Source organism: Panthera tigris, chromosome C1, assembly GCF_018350195.1.
Source record: "Panthera tigris isolate Pti1 chromosome C1, P.tigris_Pti1_mat1.1, whole genome shotgun sequence".
Classification (NCBI taxonomy): Eukaryota; Metazoa; Chordata; class Mammalia; order Carnivora; family Felidae; genus Panthera; species Panthera tigris.
In genome coordinates this window covers 29,434,187-29,462,165 of record NC_056667.1, presented here as the reverse complement: position 1 = coordinate 29,462,165, position 27,979 = coordinate 29,434,187, and the positions used below count along the sequence as shown (strand labels likewise).

General features: G+C 41.3%; 1 long non-coding RNA gene across 1 annotated transcript; it reads left to right on the top strand.

Annotated features, from left to right (window-relative positions):
• Positions 1-860: 860 nt before the first annotated feature.
• Positions 861-26,448, top strand: LOC122241196. Its single transcript, XR_006221226.1, has 4 exons — positions 861-980; positions 4,557-4,654; positions 24,865-25,023; positions 26,330-26,448. It is a non-coding gene; the product is annotated as an uncharacterized LOC122241196 (long non-coding RNA).
• Positions 26,449-27,979: the final 1,531 nt, after the last annotated feature.

Here is a 27,979-nt window from a genome sequence, read left to right as displayed (position 1 = left end):
TTTCTCGAAGGCAGTATACAAAGGGGGCAAAGCACAGATTTTAAATCCTGGGTCCTCCTCTATCCTCTAGGTTTAGAAAGGCTTAATCTTTCTGAGTCTCTGTCTTCTCATCTGTAAAGTGGGGACAATATATTGACCTGTCAGGTCTGCTTTAACTTAAAAATGAGTTGACATTTCAGACTCGTGACCTTTGAAGCTGGTAGGATTACTTGAGATTTGAGAAGCAAGTGTATCCAGAGTCTTTCTTAATATTTTCTGATCATATGTAGCAAAATCATAAGATTTGGAGACTGGATTTAAGAAGACCAGGGTTCTTTGCAGCAAATCCTACCAGAAGAACCACCATCAGTTTGTGGAATTAACTTCAAGAAAAACTATTGAACTAACACGTGAAGAAACCACGGGAGCACCCTGTTTTTGTTAGTGTGGCTCAGTAGGTATATTTAAAAAGATCTGTTTGGAAGACTGTGTTCCTTAGAGGCAATAGTTAGGTATGAATTTATAATTTGGAAATTCTAGGCTCTGTATCAAAAGAAGGTAGTACTCAATGATTTGGCAGAGGATGCAGATTTCAACAATGAGAAGGAAAGAGAAAATCTTAAATTAATTCAACCCAAAGAAGAGGAAAAGAGAAGAGGTGAAGACGTGATTAGCCAGACAGAAATTTGTAGGATCGGAGGCATCCCCTGTGGAGAATGGGGCTTTGGTCCAGATGCCATGGGGTTACAAGATGCTTTATCAGTTCCTTTGTGAACTAAGAAAGGGAGAGGCTGGCAACTGGGTGGCAAGAAACCGCCAGGGGGCTTCAGAGGACTACCCCCCACCCCTCACCCCCGCCCCCACCCAGAGAGAGTGTCCAGTCAGCAGTGGAGGATATCATATGAGCTTTGGACACAAAATTGACTCTGAATCCAGAGCCCATGGAGGGAGTGAACTACTCAGAAGCAAAGTATTTTACTTGGTTCCAGGACTAAATCCAGGTCAGACTGGCTTAATTTTTTTCTTGGATCTTATCTTATGTGACCTGGCAGCAATATTCAGCACAGTTGACCACCACCTTCCTCCCCTCCTTTTTTTTTTTTTTTTTTTTTTTTTTTTTTGCATACTTTTAAGTTTTTATTTTGGAAATTTTCAAACCCTGTGATGAACAACCATACGTTCTTCATCTGGACCCACCATTGGTGATGTTCACTTTGATCACTCGGTTAAGGTGGAACCCTGCAGCCCGCCCCCCCCTCCCCCGCCACCGTAAAGGGATTTGTTTCCTTTTGTATTTAATAGATGGTCTGTGGTGAGGTACTCTGATCTGGACCCCCAGTGAAAGATTTTTAGATCCATTAACAATTTTTACCTGAACGAATTATTGCAAAATGTTGAATTTCCTGTTCTATCATCCCCTCTATACTTTGTAGTTGGCATTCTACTGTGAGGAAAACTTTTTCCTCCTCTCTACCCGCCCCACCCCCTGACCAGTTTATTTATTTTTGGTTGCTTTTTTTGTATCTATGAATTTATTGGCTTTTTTCATTCAATGAGTTATAATCCATTACTGTTATTAATCACTTTAATGTTTAAATTATCCTTAAAGTGGCCAGTGGGAGCTGTCTTAGGTTGGCACCTGTGTCTCTTTCGACCTACTGAGAGACTGAACATACAAACAAACAATGGCCAGAACTTACATGAAAATAGAACTCTGACCCATGATCTGTAGCAACTAGTCCAGAAAGTCAATCCATTATCTCTATCTCTATAACTCAGATCCTTAAAAAGTCAGACTCTATATGTAGCAACTGACACAGGAAATCCGTCTTTATCCTCTGTAACGATCAGCCCCAAATGGCCAAGACTTGACTAATAACTGCCAGTCTCCCTAAATTTTGTCCCAATTTAGGAGCAACCAGAGAACCAAATATGCCCCCTAACCAATTACGTAAGATGCCCTGTTTCTATCTACCCCCCCTACGACTCCCCACATGCCAACAGCCATCAATCAGGGCATACGGAAGCTTCTTGACTATGAAGCTTTCCCACTCTTCCTCCTGCCTTTGAGTCTCTACCAAAATGCGGGATGGCCAAGTTCCATGCTATCGTAAGTTCTGAATAACTAGACTTTGCTTGTTCTCATTTGGGTGGTCTTTGCTTATGTCCATAGTGCCCCCCTCAGTTTGTTAGTGGAGCACCTCTTGGCTCTTTGGCACAAGAAGTTCCAGGCTCACCTTGTAGTCGCCCTGCTCCAGCCCTGCTATCAGCCACATTCCTTCTAGTGGAGACTGATATTTAGAAACCAAGATCTGGGCACTGCTTGTGCCCATTTTTCCTGGGATCACCGTGTCTTTTTAAGAACACTCTCTTCTCTAGAGGACTGTGATATTATACTCCCCCATTTTTCCTCCTCCTTCACTCAACACGCCTTCACAGTCTCCTTTGCTTTCTTATTTCCTTTAATCAGACTCAAAGTGTGAAATCACTCCAAATGCCAGTCCTAGGTCCCCTTCTCTTCTCCAGCATAAGATGATAAATTCAATTATTTAAAAAAATATATAAGGACATCTGGGTGGCTCAGTCAGTGAAGCGGCCAACTGTTGGCTTCGGCTCAGGTCATGATCTCACGGTTTGTGAGTTCAAGCCCCATGTCAGGCTTTATGCTGTCAGAGCCTGCTTGAGATTCTCTTCCTCCCTCTCTCCCTGCCCCTCCCCCATTCGTGCTTGCTTACACACACTCTCTCTCAAAATAAATAAGCCTTAAGATAAATAAATAGAAAAAACTATGTATATATTTATATATGTATATACTAAACACCAATGTACAGTGAAAAGAACTCAGACTAGGTGACTGAAGTTCTGGGTTCAAACCCAGGTATTACACTTGCCAATTGTATGGTCTAGGGAAAGTCTCTTATTTCTTAATTCTTATTTCAAAAGCGTTATTTCTTCATGTCTAAAGAGAAACGTAATAAATAAAATACAATAGCCATCCATTAAACATTAGAGTGCCGCAAATAATGGTTGTAACACTCGAGTGTGCCAAAATGTGCCCAGTCTCACGCACGTATTAGGAAGATGTGTGTAAAGTGTCTAGAACAGTGTCCGGCATGAAGTAAGTGCCATATATGTATAACGACAATAACAACAACAACAATAATATTACAGCTGGTTTTAACTCACATTCACTCTTTCCTCTGAGTGCTAGAAAGCCAAATATTCCCAACTCAAGGTAAACCATGTCACTTCCAGATTTAAATATAGTGGACTTAAGGTCCTTTTCCTCTTCTCTCTTCTCCAGTCATCTTGGTTAGGGAGATGGAGTGGAGAGATGGTGATGTGAGTATAGTCAGATGGTGGTTGAGCTATGAGCTTTCCTCTGACTTGCTGACCCTACTGGGAGGGGGTTCCTCTCTTCTTCCCTCCTGCTCTCTGATGTCAGCTTTTAACCCAACACACACCCCACTCCATCCTACAACTAATGAGGGCTTCAGGCCATCAGAGTCACCCAGATCACTTTTCCCTCTATTCTTGCTTCCTTTGGATCTGCCAAAGGAAGGGACCATAGAAACTTCTGTGTGAGTTACTCTCACCATGCTGGAAAGCATGGTACTCTGTGATTTAGACCAGGAGCCCATTTACCTAGAAACTTCAATCAGCCACTGCTATTCCCCCTCCCAGGTCATATTGGACCAGAGTCCCCCTAAGAATCTTGCTGACTCCTCAAGAAGCCAGGGCATCATCTCCCTCTTCTCTGAGACTCCACCCCCCCTTCTCCCTCACTCCCACCCCGTTAGTCTGACTTTTCTATCAGGCTCCTCTCATTCCAGCCGCACATCCACTCCTACAAAGGACTCAACTCAAATAGGTAGAAGGGCTTGGCCCTTCTCAGGGACCAGCCTCTAAGCTCCAGATAAACGCCCTCACGTTCTCCATCTTCTCATCTGATCTATCTATTTTGGGAAGGAAGTTGTACTTATATCACCATCTAGTCTCCCCTACTGTATGGTTTGGTGCTTAAATCTAATTTATGTTTTCTGCCATTCAAAACCAAACTTTGAGAATAAAAACAAAGTAAGCAAATAAATCTATAGTCACCTTTGTTTCTCCAAAGCTAGCTTTTAGACTGAAAACCTTCATTTTTAACACTTTCTTTCACGGTAGTTTTACAAATATCTACTTAGAGGCTCCCAAGATAAGAAATGGGACCCTGTTCTTAGCTATATTCTCCGGAGGCAGATGCATTGATGGTGGGGAAACAGTAGTGGGTACAAGAAAGCATGGAGAAATGCAATCTCAGTTTCAAAATATTCCACTTTACCATAAACACAATAGCATTTTTTTTCTGAAACAATATCTAATTTTTCTGGGAGAATACCTTTGACTCCTTAGGCTGGTCAGTTAGGTCTGGTCTGTATGATTCTATATCAACTAGGGTCAACCTGATCAACCTGTATCATCCTTGGTTTCCTCTGAGTCATCTTCTTGGCTCTGGTTCCCACCTAGGGGAGGGTGTGGAGGATGTCCTTAATGCTACACTTAAACAGGTCTGCCTTTTCTATTTGATATGGAAGGGAAGTCCTGAGTACCTCTTGCGGAGCAGAAGCCACCCAACCTGGATCGGACTTGCACCACAGAGACAGCTGGGTCCACTGGTAAAGTCTTCCCGGAGGTAAGTGTAAGGCAGGTCTTCAAAGATGGAACAGACCTATGGATATGGATGGGCTGAGAGGAAGGAGATGGGAGATAGCATGTGCATGGGGTGGGATATTCTGGGCCAGCAAGCACTGTGGGTTTGTTGGGGCAGAGCTGACATGCTTGGCTGCACAATGCTGAGAGGCTGAGGGACCATACCCAGGGGTGACCTTGGCCAAGCACAATCCTTTAGGATTGGGCAGCAGCATCAAGTGTGGGTAGTGTGTTTGGTAACTTAGAAATTTGAAGACTTCCCTGGGACTCCAGTTCCCACATATCAACAGGGGATATGGGTTTGTTCTACTCATAGATTTTAGAGCAGGAAACTGCCTTATTTTATAAGCTTGTGCACCCCAGGGCCCACCCTGAAATCTAGCACCCCATGGATCTGTCCAACTGCTGGTCTCGGCACAGCAGGATAAAGCCTTTGCTAGTCAAATGCTTTGGGCCTGGTTCAGGCCTTCGTCACCTTCATCTTTCACCTAGATTCCTCCAAGCTGGTCAGTTGAACCCAGGCAGTAGCATCCTATCTATATCAACTGGCGTCAACCCTGTTTAAAAACATTCAGTGGCTTCCATTTCCCTGTGAGTAAAGTCCAGATGCCTTCTCTAGTTTGCAATCCCCACGATGCTCTGGTCATCCCCCACCTTCACCTGGCATCACTCTCTTCTTCCAATCTGCTCCAGCCTCTCTGGCTCTCTTTTTATCCCTCGGATGAGTCAAGCTTGTTTCTTATATGCTTTTTCCTAGCAATTCTTCTGCCTAGAACTCTCTGCTAGGTCTAAAGTAGCTATTCCTTCTTATCCTCCAGGCCTCAACTCAAAATGCACTGCCTTTTCTCACCACTTACTTTAAGCCTTGATGTAGTGATGCTCCAATAGCAAAAATCATGTCTAGTGCCCGGATCTTGGTTTCTAAATACCATTCTCCATTAAAGACAACCAACTAGGGCTTCTTAGAGAAATGGCTGATTCTAGAGCTGGGACAGGAAAATGCAAGATGAGCCTGGGGCACCTTATAGTAACAGCAAGTGAATAATATCTAAAATGGAGAGAGGCAGAGACAAACAGAAGGTAAGAAAAATGATAAGACCATGTCAAAAGGACACAGGAGCCAATCTGAATGAGCTCCCAATGGCCAAAGCTGGGACAACTAGAGCAACAGAGTACATTACAATAATATTGGATTATCACCCCCCCCCCGCAAATAAAATATATTTCTGTTAGTCCATACTGCTATAAGCAAATATTGAATGAGTAAACAAACAGGGAAGAAGAGACAAATCCCACATGCAGAATTCCAAATAATTTACATCCACCTTTCTTTCTCAAGGAGGTAGAGCCTCTAAAGCATGGGTTGTGCATAGTGGCTTCCTTCCAAAGAATGTGGTATGGAAAGGGGGAGGGGAGAGTAACTTTAAGTGGAGAAACCGACCAAAGCAGCCTGAGCCATGCGATCAAGGTCAACAGCATCAGTGGTAAATCATGTTGATAGGATGCACCCTTGACATGGTGTGGTGAAAATGGCTCTTTTCTTCTGTGGTCTTCAGCCCTAAAACTCATAATTATGAATGGCATTATGAGAAAAACAGTAGAAAAATCCCAGTGAGGGATATCGTATAAAATACCCAACTGGTACCCCCCCCCCCCAAAACTGTCAAGATCATCAAAAACAGGGAAAGTCTGAGCAACAGTTATAGCCAAGAGGAGCCTAAGGATGACTAATGTAATGTGGTGTCCTGGATGGGATCCTGGAACAGAAAAAGGATATCGTGTAACAAGCCAAGGAAATCCGCATAAAGTATGAACTTTAACTAGTGGTATGTCAGCATGCCTTTATTAACGGTAACAAATGTAATATACTAATTTAAGATGTTAATAATAGGGGAAACTGGGTGCTGAGTATATGGGAACTCTCTGTACTATCTTTGCCATTTTTCTGTAAATCCAAAACTGTTCTAAAATGAAAACCTTTTTTTTTTTTTTGCTTAAAAAAAGCTCACTTAACGATATTTTTAAATGTGTGAATTTTATTGGATAAAAATAATACCTTAATTTTCTTAAGTGGAAAAAAAAAAAAAAAACCCCGAGGAACTTGAGAGGTTTCCCCAGCACGGCTAGCAAACGGTGAATCCAGAATAAGAATTCGAGTTGTCTTATTCTGTATTTCATACTACCTACTATGGCCTGAATTGTGTCCCCAGCCTTAAAATTCCTAAATTAAAGCCCTAACCCCCAATGTGACTGTATTTGGAGACAGGGCCTTTAGGGAGTAGTTCAGAGTAAATTGAGGTTAGAAGGGTGGGGCCTTAGAATCCGATAGGATTGGTGGCCTGATAAAGAAAAGAAAGAGATCTCTGTCCCAGGCTTCTCCCTGCCCCATGCACAGACTGAGGAAAAGCCATGTGAGGACAAAGCAGCAGCAAGGAAGGAAGAACACGTTTACCAGAAACTGAACCCTCCTGGACCATGATTTTGTACTTTGCAGCCTTCAGAAGAGTGAGAAAATAAGTTTCTGTTGTTTCAAGCCACGACGTCTGTGGTTTCTTGTTATAGCAGCTGGAACAGACTGACACATTACCTTAAAAATATATAGGACTATAATTTATAGAGTACGTGTCCCAAGTACTATTCTGAGAGCTGTATAGACATTCGGCCTTCGTAGAGACTCTTGACAGGTAGCTAAGTGATACTGTTATCCCCATTGTGCAAATAAAAAACCTGAGGTTTAGGAAGGGTAATGGCTGGGATCACACAGCTAACAAGGATGGGAGGTGGGTCTCCTACTCCCAATTATTTGAGGTTAAAGCCCAAACCCTGTCATCCCCTCCCCAGGGCCTTATCTGGGGGGGGGGGGGGGTCATGCTCCAGCTCCTTGAGGACCAAGTCTCCGCACAATTCATTTGGAATTCTTCTGCATGGGAGAGTTGTTTCTTCTGCTCCATTTATCAATTTATTCAACCATTTATTTATGTCTGTATGGACTCATGGATATTTACTTTACACTTTGGGTCATAATCCAATACTACTTTATTTATCTTGTGGTTCGCATAACTCTAGTTTTGGGCACTGGGAACTCCCTTGTGGCTTTGACATATCCCACCACTGTGTTTTTGCTTTTGCTTTTTTGAGCTCTCTCTTCCTTTGTGACACTATAAGATACTCCAGGACCATCTTACATATATTCTGCTCTGGTCCTAACAACCATTTCTCCAAAGAGCCCTTGTTGCTTTTACTGGAGAGTGATACTAAAAAGTAAAAACCTTGGGGCACCTGGGTGGCTCAGTCGGTTAAGCATCCGACTTCAGCTCAGGTCATGATCTCACAATTCATGGGTCGAGCTCCGCGTCAGGCTCTGTGCTGACGGCTCGGAGCCTGGAGCCTGCTTTGGATTCTGTGTCTCCCTCTCTCTCTGCCCCTCCCCTGCTCATGCTCTGTCTCTCTGTGTCTCAAAAATAAATTTAAAAAACATTTATTTATTATTTTTTTTAATATATGAAATTTATTGTCAAATTGGTTTCCATACAACACCCAGTGCTCATCCCAAAAGGTGCCCTCCTCAATGCCCATCACCCACCCTTCCCTCCCTCCCACCCCCCAACAACCCTCAGTTTGTTCTCAGTTTTTAACAGTCTCTTATGTTTTGGCTCTCTCCCACTCTAACCTCTTTTTTTTTTTTTTTTTTTCCTTCCCTTCCCCCATGGGTTTCTGTTAAGTTTCTTAGGATCCACATAAGAGTGAAACCATATGGTATCTGTCTTTCTCTGTATGGCTTATTTCACTTAGCATAACACTCTCCAGTTCCATCCACGTTGCTACAAAAGGTCATATTTCATTCTTTCTCATTGCCATGTAGTACTCCATTGTGTATATAAACCACAATTTTTTTTATCCATTCATCAGTTGATGGACATTTAGGCTCTTTCCATAATTTGGCTATTGTTGAGAGTGCTGCTATAAACATTGGGGTACAAGTGCCCCAATGCATCAGTACTCCTGTATCCCTTGGATAAATTCCTAGCAGTGCTATTGCTGGGTCATAGGGTAGGTCTATTTTTAATTTTCTGAGGAACCTCCACACTGCTTTCCAGAGCGGCTGCACCAATTTGCATTCCCACCAACAGTGCAAAAAAACATTTAAAAAAATTTAAAAAGTAAAAACCGGGGTATTAGATACGCTCATTGCTGCTGCTGAGTCCTTCTGTATATGAGCATTTGTATCTTTACTAAGCTAACCATGAGTTCATGTTTACGCTTACTTAATTACTTATTAATGAATTATTAATTACTTAATGGATTTACTGTAATCCGTTACCACATGGGTCATGCTAGCCTCCTCCCTTTGCTTACTTGTAGCCTCTCACTCTGACAATGAGAAACTTGAGTCCTACTTACCGTCCGCCATCCATTCACCTAATTGTTCACTTCCCACAGACATGCTCAGTACTATCAGCATGGTGAACTCCTTCCCCATAGGAAACAATTTTATCAACTAGGGCACAGTTCTTATTCACAGGTTGTTTGGTTGTGTTACCTTTAGTCCTACGGGCTCATTTCCAAAGTTACTTAGGTCCGAACCTCCCTGCCCCCAACCCCAACCCCAGCACTTTAGTGAGATTGTTTCTTACATTTGTAATACAGTTAGACAGCCATGTCACTGTCTGTCCTGGACCTTGACCTCCTGAAAGATTGATTGATTGATTGATTGATTGATTGATTGATTTTGGCCTATGGCTATCCAATTGCCCAAGCATCATTTGTTAAAAGACTAACTAACCTTTCTCCACCAAATTGCTTTTGTCCTTTTGTTGAAAATCGATTGGCTAATTGGGGGTTTATTTCTGAAACCCTCCATTCTGTCCCATTTACTTATGTATCTATCTTGAAGCAAATACCATATTATCTTTATTATAGTATCTTTATAATATAAGTCTTGCAATCAAGTAGTATCCGTCCTTCTATACTGTTGTTTATTTTCAAAGTTCTTTTGGCTATTCTGTGTGTTTTGTGCTTCTATATGAATTATGGACTCTGTCAGTTTCCACAGGAAAAACAAAGACTGATAGAATTCAGTTGAATCTATAGACCCATTTGGGGAGATTTTAAATACTAATAATATCAAGGGTTTTTTTTAACATTTTTTTTATTTTTGAGAGACAGAGAGAGACACAGCACTAGCGGAGGAAGGGCAGAGAGAGAGGGAGATGCAGAATCCACAGCAGGCTCCAGGATCTGAGCTGTCAGCACAGAGCCCAATGCGGGGCTAGAATCCACAAACCATGAGACCATGACCTGAGCTGAAGTCAGAGGCTTAACTGACTGAGCCACCCAGGCGCCCCTAATAATATCAAGTTTTTAATACATGAACATGGCATATCTCTCCAGTTATTTATATCTCCTTTAATTTTTCTCAAAACAGTTTTGTGATTTTCAAGTGTACAGATCATAGGTATTCTGTCAGATGTATCCTTATTTCTTATTTTTGATGCAGTGTAGATGCTATTACTTTTAACTTCAATTTCTAAGTTTGTGTTGCTGATATATTAAATTATATTGATTATATATTGTATAATCATATACCAACACATGGTATATTGGGTAACTATATGGTAGGAAATATATTGTATCTTGCAATCCTGCTAACCTCATTAGTTCTAGGGCAATTATGTCATCTGTGAATAAAAACATTTTTACTTCTTCGTTTCCATTCCGGATGATTTCATATCCTTTTTTTGCCTAATTGTACTGGCTGGTATTTCTACTGCAATGTTGGATAGAGGTAGTGAGAGTGAACATCCTTGCTTTTTTCATGATCTTAGAAAGTTTCAGTTTTCATCAAGTGTGATGTTAACTGTTGTATATTCTCAGAGGCCCTTCATCAGGTTGAGAACTTTCCCTTTTATTCTTAGTCTGTGAGCGTTTTTAATCTAAAATGGATCCAAATTTTATAAAATGCTTTTTCTGCATCTATTGAGAAAATCATATGGTTTTTAGTCTGTTATGGTAAATTACATGTATAGATTTGATGTCAAACTAAATTTTGTATTCCAGGGATTAAGTTCTACTTGGTTATGATTTATTATCACTTTTACATATTGCTGCATTTGATTTGCCAAATTTTGGTTAACACTTTTTGCATCTCTATTCATGATGGAAATCAGTCTCTAGTGTTCTTTCCTTACTATCTGTCTGGTTTTGATATCAGAATAACAATGGCCTCATCTAATGAGTGGGGAATGCCTTTACCTTTCTGAAAGAGGTTATACAGAATTGGTATTTTTTCTTTCTGAATTGTTTGTTGTAATTCACCAGTGAACCAGTGAAGTTATGTGGACCAGGAGTTTTCTTTGTGGGAAGGTTCTTAGTTAAAATTCAATTTCTTTAGTAAGCGATGAATCATAGGAATCTACCCCCAAAACCAAGAGCACACTGTATACACTGTATGTTAACTAACTTGACAATAAATTATATAAAAAATTTCATTTTCTTTAATAAATACAGGGCAATTAACATTGTCAATTTCTTCTTGAGTGAGCTTTGATAGACTGAGCCATTAAAGAAGTTTGTCCATTTCCTAAATTCTAGAGTTTACTGGCATAAAGTTGTTCACAATATTACCTTACTACACTTTTAAAATCTGTGGACTGTGTAGTGATCACCTCTATACGTCCTGGTGTGGGTAATTTGTATCTTCTCTCTCTCTCTCTCTCTGTCTCTCTCTCTGTCTGTCTCTCTCTCTCTCTTTCCTGAGTAGCCTGCATAGAGGTTTCACAATTTTAGTGATGTTCTCAAAGAACCTACTCTTGGTTACATTGATTTTCTCTACCGTTCTATTTTTTTTCTATTCTATTCTTTCCAACTCTGATATTTATTACTTCCCCATTTTCTTCTCAGAGTCTGATTTGCTTTTTAAATTATAGTTTCTTAGAGTAAAAGCTAAACTCATTGATTTGATACCTTTCTTCTTTTCTCATATAAGAGTATACATTTTCCTCTAAGCACTACTTTGGCTGTATTCCCTATTATTTCAAAATCCTGTGTTTCCATTTTAATTCAATTAAAAATACTTCCTGATTTACCTTTTGATTCCTTTTATGACCTGAGTTGTTCAGAACTGTGGTATATAGTTTCCAAATATTGGGGAATTTTCTAGATATCTTTCTGGTATTGATTTCTAACGTAATTCCATTTATGGTCACAGAACATACTTTGTATGAATTGAACAATTTTTAATGTATTGAGACATAATATATGGCCTAGACATAGACATTTTATGTTCTATCTTGGTAAATGTTCTGTGTGTACTTGAAAAAAAATGTGCATTTTGCTGTTGTTGGATGAAGTGTTCTAAAAATGTTAAATGGGTCAAATTTGGTGATAGTGTTGTTCAAGTCTTCTATATGCTGACTGATATTTTGTCTACTTGTTTTATCAATTATTGAGAAAGAAAAATTGAAATCACCAACTATAATTGTGAATTTATCTATTTCTCCTTGTAGTTTTTACTTCATTTTGAAGATAATAGATGCATAAATATTTCAGATTTTTATATCCTTATAAAATTAACCCTCTGGTCATTATGAAATGACCATCTTTACCCCTCATAATGTTTGTGTGTGTGTGTGTGTGTGTGTGTGTGTGTGTGTGTGGTGAAATTTACTTGGAGATTAATGCGGTTATTTCAGGGTATTTTTGGATTAGCAGAACACATTCGTAATAACTGTGTCAATGAGTGTGTCTACTAATTCTATCAATTATGTCATTTCTGAGTCATTTTTGATTGATTTTGTTTTCTCATTATGAATTTTTTTTAAGTCTGTTTACTTATTTTGAGAAAGAGAGAGCAGAAGCAGGGTAGGGGCAGAGAGGGAGAATCCCAAGCAGGCTCCGTGCCGTCAGTGCTGAGCCTGACATAGGGCTCGAACTCACGAACTGTGAGATCATGACCTGAGCCGAAACCAAGAGTCAGTCGCTTAACCGACTGAGCCACCCAAGCACCCCTTCCTTAATGTGACTTTTATTTTCCTGGTTCTTTGTGTGCCTGACAATTATTTTACTGGATTCAAAGATATTGTGAATTTTACCTTGTTGGATGCTGAGTATTTTTGTAGTTCCGAAGGTAGTCTTGAGCTTTGTTTTAGGATGTGGTTAGATCACTTGGAAACCATTTAATCCTTTTGGTTCTTGACTTTAAGCTCAGTTACGTGGTACCCAAGCAGCATTTAGCCTGCAATTAATATCTCCCACTACCGAGTACTTTACTTAGTACTCTAGCTGATGTCTATGACTTAAGATTTTCACTAAGTGTTGGGAACAGGCACCATTTCCAGTCTGTGTGAGTTACAGGCACTGCTCCTTCTAACCTCTTGGTAATTCTTTTCTTGGCCTCAGATAGTTTTCAACTGAACACTCCAGGCAAATGTCTGCAGGTTTCTGAAGTTCTCCCTGTGCACAGCTCACCTCTTCAATACACTGCATTGAGGTTTCTAGATGCCTTTGTTTTTCTGGACCTCCAGTTCAGCCTCCTCAACTCAGGAACATGGCGAGGCTCTTCCAGGGTTCTGCCTTCCTGCGTCATTGCCTAGAAACTTCCTCCAGGCAGTAAACCGGGCCAGTAATAGGGATGTATTTGTTTCCTGTCACTTAGGGACCTCTTTTCTTCATTGCATAATGTCTAATGCCTTCAGAGCCATTGTTTCATATATTTTATCCTGTTTTGTTCGTTTTTTGTTTCAAGTGGGAGGTTAAATGCAGCTCTGTTACTCCATCTTGGCCAGAAGCGGAAGTCCTGTCAATTCATTTTTCCAATATTTAAGCAAAGGACGAAAATTTTTTCTCTTATATTTTTCCACATAGTTACCATCTACAGTGGCCTTTATTCTTGCCTAGAGATCTGAATTTCCATATGGTCTCATTTTTCTTCAGCTTAAAGAACTTTTTCAGCATTTCTTGTAGCTGGGTCTCCTGATGACATATTATGTTGCCTTTTATTTCTCTAAAATTATTTTATCTTTGTTTTTGCCGAGTATTTTCACTTGATCTAGAATTTTATGTTTGCAGGGTTTTGTTTTTTGTTTTTTGTTTTCCTTTTAGCACTTTAATGGTGTCTTCCGGCCTCATTTGTTTCTGATGAGACATCAGCTACTTCTGGCTGCTTTTAAGGCTTTTCTATTTGTGTTTTTCAGGTATTTAACTTTGATGTGCCAGTATACGATTTCTTTGTATTTATTTTGCTTGAGAGGTGATGAAAGTTCTGGATCTGTGGGTTTCTTTTCTGATCAGATTTGGAAAACATTTGACCAATATTTCTTCAAATATTTGTTCTGCCCTATTCCCTCCCTCCTCTCCTTCTGAGATAGCAGGTTGCTCATTTGCCTACCCACTTGATGCCCATGTCACAAACCAATGAGTCTCTGTTCACTGTTTTTCAACCTGTTCACCCTGTCTGCTTCAGTTTGGATGATTTCTATTGAAGTACTTTCTAGTTCACTGATTCCATCTTCTTCTTTATCCAATCTACTATGATATTTTCTAATAAATACTTTTTTTTTTTTAATTTTTTTTTTCAACGTTTTTTATTTATATTTGGGACAGAGAGAGACAGAGCATGAACGGGGGAGGGGCAGAGAGAGAGGGAGACACAGAATCGGAAACAGGCTCCAGGCTCCGAGCCATCAGCCCAGAGCCTGACGCGGGGCTCGAACTCACGGACCGCGAGATCGTGACCTGGCTGAAGTCGGACGCTTAACCGACTGCGCCACCCAGGCGCCCCACTAATAAATACTTTTTAGACAGTATTTTTAAATTCTAGAATTTCCTTTTGGTTCTTTTTTTTTTTTTTTTTTTTTTTACAGTATTCATAGTTCTCAAATGCCCCGTCTCTTCACACATTAATACACCTTTTCTTAAAGATTGCTTATCGTATCTCTCATAGGTATTTTAATGTTCTCCTTGGCTGATTTCAGTATCAGCCTCCTTTGTCGCTTTGTTTTTATCAACTGATTTTTCTCTTCACTGGGTTACATTTGTCTGTTTCTTCACATGACCAACAATTTTCTTCAAAATTTAATTATGCATGGAGAACTCTGCATTCGGTTATCTTTCTCTGAAGAGTATTGGATTTTGTTCCAATGAGCAGGTAAATTAACACTGGATTCCCTTGGGCTTCGTAGAGCTTAGTTTTAGCCTTTGAAGAGACTCTGTTTGGCTTTTTCCTTAGTCCTGGGATGAGTGCCTTAATCCTGGGATGTGGAATTTCATCCTAGGATGTGGTCCTTCTGTGGTTTCGGTGGAAGGTGTGAGGTACTTACTGAGGCCCTCTCTTTTGGTAGCACTCAAACTTTAAACTCTGCATCCATGGTAGGCAGTTTCCAAATCCTCTGCTCAGTCCTTTTTTGCCCCCCCCCCCCAGAAATGTCCAGCTATTGTTTTCCCCACATTCAGGATCTAGGTATCAGCCAAGGATTAGAATGGCATGTATATGCAGTTGGAGGTCTCCTTTCTTTCTGGGATCCCCACCCCCTTCAATTTCCAATAGCAATTTCTGGCAGGCCCATTGTTCATCCTCTGACTCTTCAAGCCAATATGATGGCAACTTTCTACAACAGCTCTCTTGGAAGTGCTCCAGCACACCACATAGACTGGGGACTGCCTTCACATGAAAAGCTGGATAAATGGGTATTACCCAGTGTGGTTCTCTTCTTTCAAAAGTCAAATTCCCTCTAGTATCTGCCTGACTTTTGTCATTTTCCAGTACCTTTAAACAGTTAACTTTCTTTCTATTTTGTCCAGGGTTTATAATTCATATCAGTAAGATAATTAGTACAATACAAGCTACCCTACCATTACCCTAACTTGGAAGTCTCCTGGTTCCTCATTTTTTAAATGAGGATAATATCTACTTTGCAGGTTGTTTTCCTCTGTGTGTGAATTAAACAAGAGTGTGCATGTAAAACGCCTGGCATAGATAGATATTCAGGAAATGTTAGTTTCCTTCTCTTTATGTTGAACTGGCATCTGCTTCCTTTTATCTTTCCTTCATTAGTCCTTGCCTCACTCTCTGGATCCAACCTATATAGGGTAATTTCTTTCCCATGTGGCAGCCTATCAGGGCTTTGATGACAGAGATCATATCCTGTGCCTGCAAGGGTCCTTCATCTTTAGGCTAAAATTCCCACTTCCTCTTGCCACATCCCAGGCCATGGGTTTTCTCTGGGGAACTTGGAACGCCGTTAGCCATGCTATTTCTTCATCAAGGAATCTCCTAGATTTAAGCTCTGCTTCTGCCATTTGTAGACTCTGTAATTCAAGCAAGTCAACTTAGCTTCTCAGTGTCAATGTCTCCAACTGGAAAACGGGGTAATAATCCCTAGACCATTTGTGCCTTGCAGACCGAGACCCCTCAAACTTTAGCCACTGCTGGGGGGAGAGTCCGAGGGAGAGGCATCCCCAGTTCAGGTTCCCTCCGGCACCACTGGAGGGACTGGGGCTCCCGTCCTCTGATTGTATGGTTGATGGGGAAGCACAGGGGAAAGGGATGTGACAGCCCCGATTCCATTTTTAGTGGCTACTTTTATTTTGAGTCACCAAAGGCTCTTCATGTTGCAAGTCCCACTTTTCTTCAAAGACCACACAGCCTAGTCTCATCTGAGAAGTGCATATTCCTCCTGTTGCAACTTCCACCCTATTCTTTACAAAATTAACACTGGTCTTATAGAAGCAGTTCCCTCCCTCCTGAGTGTCTCTGCCTGAAACAATAGGATCAGTTAATACATCCCCAAAAGTGTCTCTCCGATCCCCAAATTCCTTTGGAAGAAGAAGAATGGTAATGATTTGGTTTTTTCTCCAAATGACCGAAAGCAATAACAAAGGCATAACAGTTCCTTTATAAACTGTGAAGTCCTTACACAAGTGAGTAGGGTGATCATAATGCTTTTTATACACAGGAGGATACTTTTGAGATTAAAAAAGGTACTATTAATAATTATGCCACTACCAACTCAGGAAAACTGGAAGGTGTATGGCATTGTGCTATTATATATACTATAGGGTCTGACTTCCTCTAAAGCCTCTGTGCCTATTCCTCTGCAGAGACTTCCTTTCTTAGGAATTGTATTGTTTGGGGACTGCACTCAACTGATGGAAGAGGCAGGGAGCTTAGGCAGGGAGTTTAGGCAGGACCACCTGTGCAGAGCCACCAGGGAAAAAAACTATGTGGTCACTTTTGTCTGAAGCACATTCTCTGCGCTAGAGGCAAAGACTTGAGCTCAAATCACCTTCTTGCGAGTCAAGGACTCACTGCCCCTCATTGAGTTGTGTCCTGCCTGGCTAATATGTGTTTACTCACACAGCTCCTTCGAAAGGTCACTGCCTTCCCCCAGAGGTGCTCGTTTGCATGTAATGGAGCTTCAAAGTGACCCTTCTCTCCTCCAGCCCAGTTCAGCCCCAGGCCTAACCCAGGCCTAAGTCTCAAACAGAATATTCAAGAAATACACAAGTTACACTCATCTTGCTATTTTCTAAGCAAACCATGCTTTTTCACTCCTTGTACCCTTCCACACCGTTATTATTGTGTCTAGAATGCCTTTCTTGTTTCTAATCTTTTCTACCTAGTAAGATTTTACTTACTTTTCAAGTCCCAACTCAAATATTATACTCTCTATGAAGCTTTCTGGATACCTCTCCCCTCGACTAATCCATGTCAGAATTCATTAGGATTCACTTCTGCTGATGTAATAGATATATATTTAAAATCATGACAATGCTTTAAGCAAGATAGGACTTTATTTCACTTTCACATAGAAGTCAGAAGGTTAGTAGTTCAAGGCTGGTATGGTGGCTCCTTGGTGTCATCAGGGATTCAAGTTCCTATCTTTCTGCTTTGCAAACCTCAGAGGATGGCTTTCCTCTCAAGGCCACCTCATGGTTCAGCACATATGTCCACATATCACATGATAGCCAGAGGAAGAAATCGCAGGAAGACAAAAAAAGGATTTTCCTAGCTACTCAAGTCCTTTTTGTGTTAATGTTGTGAATTTCCTCCTGTTAAACTAACCTTGAATTCCTGGAATCAACCCAATTTGGTCAAATGTATTATCATTTAGACACATTGCTGAATGCCACTGGCTGATGCTTTAAGGATTTTGCATCTGTGGTAGCAGCTGGATGACTCAGTCCATTGGGCATCCAACTTTGGTTTTGGCTCAGGTCATGATCTCACATTTCGTGAGTTCAAACCCCACACTGGGCTCTATGTTGGCAGTGTGGAGTCTGCTTGGGATTCTCTCTCTCTCACTCTCTCTCTGCCCCTCCTCCTTCTCTTTCCCTCTCACCGCCCCCCCCCACTCTCTCTCTCTCTCATTCTCTCTCTCAAAAATAAATAAACATTTTTAAAAAGATTTTTGCACCTGTGGTTCATGAGTGAGAGTGATCTGTAATTTACTTTCTCACGCTGTCTGTGTCCAATGTGGCTTTCATGATGATGGTAACTTCATAGAGCAGACAGAAACTGCTTCCATTTTTGGTGCTTTGGAATGTTTATGTAAGATTGAAAAATTTCTTCATTTGAATGTTTGATAGAACTCACTGGTAAAACCTCCCAGATCTGTGGTTTTCTTTATGGGAAGACTTTTAACTGCTCAACGTTATTTAATAATTATGGGACTATTTGGGCTTTCAGCTTCTTGATAAGCTATGGTTTCAAAGAATATACTCATTTCATCTAAATTTTCTTTCATATAGTCTATCTTTTAATCTAGTTCTTCCATTGACTAGTCCTGCTGCAGTCCAGACAATATCTTCAGTTCTGTCTTCTGGTTCACTGATTCTTATGATATATATATTAGCTTACCTTTGGTTCTTCAAATCTTGATCTTTTCAGATAGTTTCAAGCATTTAGCAGCTTTATTGAGGTACAGCTGACATACAATAAATGCGACATGTTTATAATATATAATTTCATAAGTTTTGCCCCATGTATACACCTGTGCAATTATCACCACAATCCAGAAAATGAACATATCTGCCACCCCTCAAAGTTTCCCTGTTCCTCTCTATAACCCATTTTTCTGTCTCTCCTTGCCCAAGCAACCACTGTTCTGCTTTCTGGCACTATAATTTAGTTTTCACTTATCGACTTTTATATAAATGAAATGATATCATATATACTCATTTTTTTTGCCTGTATTCTTTCATTCAATAAACTTATTTTAAGATCTTACATTTATATTCTTGCATGTATCAATATTTTACTCTGTGGGGGCTCCTAGGTGGCTCAGTCAGTTAAGCATCTGACTTCAGCTCAGGTCATGATCTTACGGTTTGTAGGTTCAAGCCCCGCATTGGGCTCTGTGCTGACAGCTCAGAGCCTGGAGCCTGCTTCTGATTCTGTGTCTCTCTCTCTCTTTCTGCCCCTCCCCCTTTCATTCTCTCTCCCTCTCTCTCTCTCTCCCAAAAATAAATACACATTAAAAAAATTAAAAGAAAATATTTTACTCTTTGTTGTTAACTGTATTCTGCTCCATGACTATACAATAATTTGTGCATTCACCTACGTAATTTTTGTACTATGTACTATGTCTACGTAATTTTTGGCTATTACAAATAAAGGTGCTGTGAACATTTATACATGATTCTTTGCATGGACAAAAGCTTTCATTTCTACTTAGTGTCTACAAATGGAATGGCCAGATTATATGGTAGGTGAATGTTTACCCTTTTAAGAAATTGCCAACTGTCTTCAAACGGGTTCAACCATTTTGCACTCCCCGCAGCAGTATATGAGGTTCACTTGTGCCACCACTTTGCCAATACTTGGTATGGTTGTTCTTTTATTTTTTTTAAATTTATTCATTTTTTAAGGAGGCCTCATGCCCAGTGCAGAGCTCAATGTGGGGCTTGAACTCACGACCCTGAGATCAAGACCTGAGATGAGATCAAGAGCCGGATGCTTAACTGACTGAGCCACCCAAAGGCCCCTGGTTATTCTTTGTAGACAGTCCAATAGATCTATAGCATATCTTATTGTAAGTTAAATTTGCATGTTCCTAGTAATGAATGAAGGTGTGTCTCCCCCACCCCACCTGTCTCTCTCTGATCAGTCTGGCTAGAGATTTAGCCATTTTAAGATCTCCAAGAACCACCTCTTGGTTTCATTGTTATTCTCCATGGCTCTTTGCTTTCTGTTTCATTGAGTTCCACCCTGATTTTTATTATTTCTTTTCTTCTGCTTCCTTTGGGTTTCATTTACTCTGTTTTATCTAGTTTCTTAAGGTGGAAGCTGAGGCCATTGCTTTGAGACCATTCCTCTTTTTAATATAGGAGTTTAATGTTACACATTTCCCTCAAGCTTTAGCTGCATCCCATAATTGGGATATGGTATTTTTTTCACTTACATTCAGTTCACAATACTTTCTAACTTCCTTTTTTGTGTGTTGGTTTTTTTTTTTTTTTTCTGTGAGATATAGGTTATTGAAATCGTGTTAACTTCTAAATATTTAGAGATTTTCCATATATCTTTCTGTTGCTGGCTGTGGTCTGAAACTATATTTTGAAGACATGACTCCTTTGAAAGTATTGAGACTTTGTGGCCCAGAATATGGTCTCTTGTGGTGAATGTTCCATGTAGTACATTCTTCTGTTATTGGGTGGAATGTCCTATAAGTATCAGTAAATTGGTTGATGGTGCTGTTCAAGCTTTCTATATAATTTTTTTAAGTGTATTTATTTATTTTGAGAGACAAAGAGAGAGAGAGAGAGAGCACACCTGGGGGAGGGGCAGAGAGAGAGGGGGAGAGAGAATCCCAAGCCTCCTATATTCTTGTTGATTTTCTGCCTATTGTTCTAACAACTTTTGAGAGAGGAATATTGAAATCTTTGACTATCATTGTGGCTTTGTCTCTTTCTCCTTTAAATTCTATCAGTTTTCACTTTGTATGTTTTGTTGCTCTGTTATCATATGTGTAAACATTTAGGAGGGTTATGTCTTCTTGGTAAATTGCCCCTTTCATGATTATGAAATAATACTCGTTATTTCTGGTAATATTTCTTACTCTGAAATGTACTTTGATGTTAACATAGGCGCTCCAACTTCCTTTTGATTTCTGTTAGCATGGTGTATCTTTTTCTGTCCTTTTACTTTTAACCCACTTGTGTCTTTATAAATAAAATGGATTTTTTATAGGCAGAGTATATGTTGTCTTATAATCTAATCTGGCAACCGATGCCTTTTAATTGGATTATATAGACCATGTATGAGTTTGTTGTTTTTATTTACATGATTGGGTTTAAATCTACCATCTATTTGCTTTCTATTTGTCTCAGCTGTTCCTTGTTCCCTGCTTTCTTCTGAATTAATTGGGTATGTTTTTATGATTCTCTTGATCTCTTGTTGGCTTATCAGCTGTAGCTCTTTTTATGCTATATTAGTAGTTGCTTTGGAGTTTGTGGTATACGTGTTCAACTTATGGCATTCAACCTTCAACAGGGATACTGCTGTACATATAGTATAGGAACCTTACCACACACTTCTACAATCTCCCCTCCCAGCTTTGGCGCTACTCAAAGATCCAGCTTCTACACCACACCTCACAATGCATTATTTTTTCCCTTTAAATAGTTACCTTTTAAACATATTTCAATCATAGTAGTGATTGCTACCTATTACTGAAGGTTTCTTTCAGGTCTTTTGCTATTCTATAGCTCTTTCTCTATGCTGCTCTGAGTTGTCCTTTACTGCTTTGCCCCAAGCCTGGATACAAAACCCTCCATTCATTCCCCCAAAGAACAGTCTGCCCAGTAAAGGGGTGGGTGGGAGTGGATGGCAAGGTTAATAGAAGAAAATCAGAACTGGATATCAGCTAGAGCTCTTCCTATGATCCTTCAATTGTGTGCGCTCTCCACTGAGGTCATCCACTGGCCACCTTTGCTTCTCTCTCCAGAAGTACTGCCATGTTGCTGGGCCAGAGGGAAGGCCCTGTTGATCATGTCCCTCTCCATGGATGGCAGGCCCTGGAAAGACTGTAAGATCCTCCTTTCCCCTATTCTGAGGTCCACCTCACTTCCTTCCCAGGAGACCGATAGTGAGAACATTCATCTCTTACAGAACAAATACCCCACCTCCATCCCCAGGTCAAGGTCGGGGCCCCATGTCCAGAGAAGAGGTGGGAGAGCAGATGCTGACCACCTAGAACAAGAACAGAGATACTTTGTGGAGTGGCTAGCCAACAGCATCAAGGTGGCTGTGTGGGGCACTCTTCAGGGCCCCCAGGGGATCCGGCGAGAAGTCCCTTCTCAGAGCCTCAAGCTGGCTTCCATGCTTATGGGCAACAGCCCCACTATTCATGACTTTTAAAACTCATATGGGAGGGGCGCCTGGGTGGCTCAGTCGGTTGAACATCCGACTTCAGCTCAGGTCATGATCTCACGGTTTGTGAGTTCGAGCTCCGCATCGGGCTCTGTGCTGACAGCTAGGAGCCTGGAAACTGCTTCAGATTCTGTGTCTCCTTCTCTCTCTCTGCCCCTCCCCCACTTGTGCTCTGTCTCTCTCTGTCTCTCAAAAATAAATAAATGTAAAAGAAATAAAACACTCATATGGGAGCAGTTTTCCATAATGGTCACCAGACCTTCCCTCACTGGTGCATAGGAGAAGAGATGGATGGGGTGGAATTCACCAAAGTAGAAAGTGACGGGACGGTCTGGTGTTGGAATGCCAGCAGAGGCAAGAAGCATCAGTTAATGATGGAGAAGAAATTTTTGAAGATGGTGAGAAAAAGATCAGTGAATAAAGGAGGCTCATTGACTCAACTTCTAAAAACACATGGCATTCCTTTAATCCTTTATAACTGAAAACTTGTGCATCTTCAGACTGAATGGCCACTGGGTCAAACGATTTGCATCATTGTAAATAAGTTTATATAGGTCCCTCAACGATAGGACAAAATTGTAACGGCAGCCATCTGAAATACAGAAAGTACACTAAAATAGCAAGGGATTGGCAATCCCACCAAACAGATCAGATGATGAGGACTTTCTATTACAGGATATGAAACAACTGGTGGGCCATAAATGGCTACATAAATAAGCCTTATTTTTCATTAAATGTTCAGCCATGTTTGAAATTTAGCATGGGGTGTAGTTGGAATAATTAGTACTTTTTCATCCTTTTTGAGAAAACCCTGAAGCTGTACAGTAATACTGTGTCTTGAATATGCAATATTAAACTTTGAAATATTATTTTCATAATAAAATACCAAAAATTGTAAAAAGAAATGTGCTGGGGAAAAAAAAAACCCTGGCAGTATCTAATACGGTTGAAAGTGAGCAAACCCTATCACCGTACAATTTCTTCATAAGCCTGTGCCTTAGAGCAGGAGTCCATAAACTTTTTTCTGAAAAGGGCCAGATAGTAAATAACATCAGCTCTGCAGACCCTGTCTGTGGTCTCTGCTGTGACTACTGGATTCTGCATTCAGAGCATGAAAACCATAGACACTTTTGTTTTGTGAACAAGTGGGTATGGCTGTAGTCCAATAAAACTTTATAAAAACAGGTGATGGGCCAGCACTAGCCCAAGCATCATAGTTTGACATGCCTGCTAGAGAAACTCATGCATATGTGCACCAAAATGTAGGCACAAGAATGTTATTGCCTATCGTTTGTGATAGCCCCAAACTGGAAACAATCCAAACCCAAATGTCCATTGACAGGAAACTCAAAAACTAAACTGTGGTATATGTATCAGCAAACACTGAACAGCAAATCAAATGATCTCTGTAGACACAGAAGAACATTCTTTTAAGATTCATGAATAAGTCTTAAGAACAAAATGTTAAGCAAAAGTAGCCAGGGGTGCCTGGGTGGCTCAGGGGTTAAGTGACCGACTTCAGCTCAGGTCATGATCTCGTGGTTTGTGGGTTCGAATTCCAAGTTGGGCTCTGTGCTGAGGGCTCAGAGCCTGGAGCCTGCTTCAGATTCTGTGTCTCCCTCTCTCTCTCTGCCCCTCTCCTGCTCACACTCTGGCTCTTTCTCTCTCTCTGTCTCTCAAAAATAAACACTAAAAAAAATTTTTTTTTAGGTAGCCAGACACAAAGGAGTGTATCTTGTATGATGTTTGAATTGGTAAAACTAAACTGAACTATAACTATATTATAAAACTAAACTATATTGTCTCTAGGAATACGGTCAAATAAAGCAAACAAGCAATTACAGTAAAAGTCCGAAGCAAGAAGCGAGAGCGACCAGGAATGGGTTCGCAGCGGGCTTTGGGTGCTTGAAACATCCTATCCCTTGACTTAGGTGATATTTACCTAGATAATTAACTCTTTAATATTTTATACAAATTGAACATTTTGTACAAACTTAAACCTATGTTTTGTATGTGTGACAGTTTTGTAAGAAAATGTGAGATTTTCAGTACTTTCCATCTATAAAATGCTACAGACATGGCAGATGTTAATAATAAGATGTCTAGGTCTCTTTGGAATGAGAGGTGCCATTCACAGGTTTTATTTCCTGTGTAAGAGCAGGTGCCTGTCTTGCCTTAGTGCTTGGAGCTGAGGTCAACCAGCAGTATGAACCAATCCGGAGCTCTGTAGCCATACACTTTCACATGCATGTAACATAATTTCTTAGTGGTTCATAGGCCTTTTATTTTGTAATCTGTAAAATACGAATGCGCAAGCCCTCGAGAGAACACCTGCATTGTTCCTGTACAAGTGAAATCAGACATCGGCTACATGGTATTCTGGCGTATTTGGGGTCTGCATCTGTCTTCCCTCTTTTACTCTGAAAAATATTATGAAATTGAGAAGTGCTATCTTGGATAGTGTCTCCCGGGAGCAGAGCACGTGATGAACAGACTTCCACCGTAGAAGAGATGGGTGAGGAGGTTAAGTAAATTTTCTTTGTGTAGTTCCCATTAAACTTCAATCAGAGTTACAGAAAGAAATTTCCTCCAGGCGGCTGCGAATACAGGTATTGGTTTGACTTTAATAAAAGTCATAACTGATCTCTCTGAGGTCTCTCGTGGAATGAGCTCAGCAGAATTCAGGCAGGTCCTTGAGAGGGAAAGCGCCCACTTAAACATCGCATTATCCTAATAATCCCATTCCAGAGCTGCCGTCCCATTATTTTAAAGGTCTTCATTTGCAAATTGTGGTATTTGAAAGTTTTCTTTTTACATTATTGCAGAAAGCAGGATGGATCTTCCGGAGGGCCCCGCACCTATTTACACATTCCTTCTGCTTCCAGGCCAGCGGAAGACTGCATTGTGGGTAATCCTGGCTGCCCCGAACCTTCACCTCCTTGCCTTGATTAAACCACCTGCTTAAAGCCCTGGCTACATCGGAGGTAAGGATGATTTTAATGAGATTTGTTAAGAAAGAAAAAAAAAAAGAAAGAAAGAAAAGATTCTCTCATTGCTAAGAATAGCCCTGGTCAGTTTGGAGATCAGGAATAACATTGTTGCAGGACCTAAGTCTCATTGAGTTCGGTTATTTTTCAACAAATCTTTTCAGGGCACCTGTCGTGTGCTGGCACTATTCTAGGCACCAGAATAAAGCAGGTGTCAAGACGGACAAGGGACTCACAATCCAGTAAGGGAGGCACACAGTGAACAAATGCAAAATTAGTAAGATGACTTCAGATAATAAGAAAATATTAAAAAATAAACCTGGACGATATGCTATGTGACAATTCAGGATGCTAGCGTCAATGGAGATGGGGTGGGGGTGGGGGCCTTCAGAAGGTATCATGTGAATTGATACCTGAACTATAAGAAGAAGCCACCCATACAAACATTTAAGGGAAAGGGGGTCCTGGGGAGAAGGTGTATAGCAAATGTCAAATACTTAAGGGAAGACAGGAAGAAATTCAGAGCTACCGGAATGTCCTGAACGGGGAAAGAGGGATAAGAGATGCGTCTGGAAAGGTCCTGCAGAGCCTTGAGGGCCATAATAAGATTTCAGATTTTATTGGGCATCCAAAATCTCTTTGCTCTTTTAAAAAAAAGTTTTTTTAAGTAAAAGTACTTCTTAAGATAATGTCTGGCTTTCTGGGGTGCAGAGGTACTTGGGTGGGTATGAGGGAGAAATGAAAAGTGTTTCTGAACTCTGGCTTACTCACTTAACTTGCACAACCTTGAGTAAGTTTCCCCAGCCTCTCCAAGTCCCCGTCTGTGAAATGGAGGCAGCCACACCCACTTTGGACTCCCGTGAATAGGAGATATTTGTGAAAATGCCCCACCCAGTGTCCATACTCAGTAGGCACTGGATAATTTTCAGTAGACTCTTCATCTGAATAACCCCTGGGGCCCGCTGAGCCTCTGGGGAAGGCTTCTTTTCAGTAAAAGCTCTTTGTTTAAAATGAGGTCAAGCCAGCGATCATGCATCAGGAAAAACCTGAAGATACGAACAGATCCTGGGCCAGCAGCCTTAGTGTTGTGGGGTGGGCACCCAGTTCTGGTGCCAGCTCTGCCGTTCACTAACTGAATGATCTCAGGAGACTAGGCCTCGGTTTCCAAATCTGGAAAACGGGAATACTCATCATCCTAATCTGGCCTAGGGCTTCCGGTGCTACACTCGGTGGGAACCAGGAGGGCTCTGCCCAGGTGAAGCTAGCGTCCTGGGCTCCTTTGCTTCTCTCTCCGTCCCTGCAGGCGCTGAGACCTCTGAAGAAGTCTGAATCAGGGCATGAGTTGGAGGAGCGAGTGGCCATCCCCTCCACGACTTCCCTCCATCTTGTTTCCTACTGGAATTAAAGGAGTTAATTTACGAATTTTCTCAGGATGTTCTGTAACGTACACTCTTTATCAGATTTAGGACGACTTTAGTCTAAATCTTTGGGCAAACGACCCCTCCCTTTGAGAGAGCAAGGGTACCTATCCTGATGCAGAAGCTTCCTGTCTACCCTCTCCTTTCTCCAGTCACGAGACCTGGTTGTCTCCCTGGGCCACCCGAGAGTCTCATTGGGGGTCACGTAACAATCCTGGTCAGCACAGCTTCAAAGCAAGCCCAACAGTGTTGCAGGGATTCCAGCCTCTCTGACTAGAAGGGGTCCTTCTAGGTTCAGGATTGCATCAGGAGCTTTGGCCTCCCTTCCCTTCCGCCAGTTGCCTAAGCAAAGGGACACAGATCGGAAAGGCATGGCTGAGAGCAGGCCGGGGTGAGGGGCCGCTGGGAGTGGGCAAGGCCGAGCTCAGCCTGGGGCAGAAGGTTGGAAAGGACATCCTAGTGACCAAGGTGGAAATCGGAGAAAGTCAGAAGAACTCCAACATGACATCAATGGACACGGGTATTTCTGCCCCTAAACTGCAGATGGGACCCAAAGGGACAAACCCCACTGAACCATGAGTGCTTGCATATAATGCAGGGGAAGGACAGGAGGAGTGTAAACATAGGATCAGCTGGGTTCCGGTGTGGGTTTTGCTTTTCCAATTCTGGATGGCTTGGGTGCAAGTCCGTTTCTCAAACTTCTGGAAACGAAAAGGATGGGGAAGTGGAGAGGCAGGATTGCGGACGGGGACAGGGGCCTCTCCACCGGGGAAGCCTGGCAAACACACCGTCTCCTATTTGACAGTCAGGTCGGTTCTGTGAAGTGGGGCAGGACTGATCACTATTCCCATTTACATGTGAGAAACTTGTGTCCAAAGGGATTAAGAACTTGCCCTTTGGCACACAGTTTATAAAGGCAGGGGCTCTTCTTAAATCAGCTGGCTCTAGTCCTGAGACTCTGGGTGAGCCAAGACACTCCCAGAGGTCCTCTCAACCACCCCAACGCCGAACCCACCTTCTCTACCATCATCATGCGCCCCAGAAGAGCAAAAGCAGAAACCCCCAGAAATAATGCTGCCTCCACATTCACTGGAAGAAGGGACTCACGGCCCTCTCCTGCTTAAAGGAACAATTTGTACTGATTAGGAAAGGCATTTGTTCCAGTCAGCAAATCCTTTTAAGAACTAGAATCCACTTCTCTGCTAAAAAGGCCTGCGCCCAGAGCCTCTAACTGATGATAATTGCTAGTCAATTACTCTTTTGTGAAGCCCTTTGGGCCCAGCCTGAGCACCTAGAGGGGGTGGTCCCTGCAAGCCGTGCCCTGCCCTGCTCCTTCAACATCTTTCATGAGAAACCTGAACAGGAGCTGCTTGCTCTAGGACGCGAGCAACCCATCCCAATCTGGTTTGCAGCCCACATTTTTGTGCCATATAAAATCCAGGTGGGCCAGGTGGGACATAATGACAAAATTACGTGTTGTTTATCTGAAATTAAAATTAAATTAAAATTGAACTGGGCATCCTGCATTTTTCATT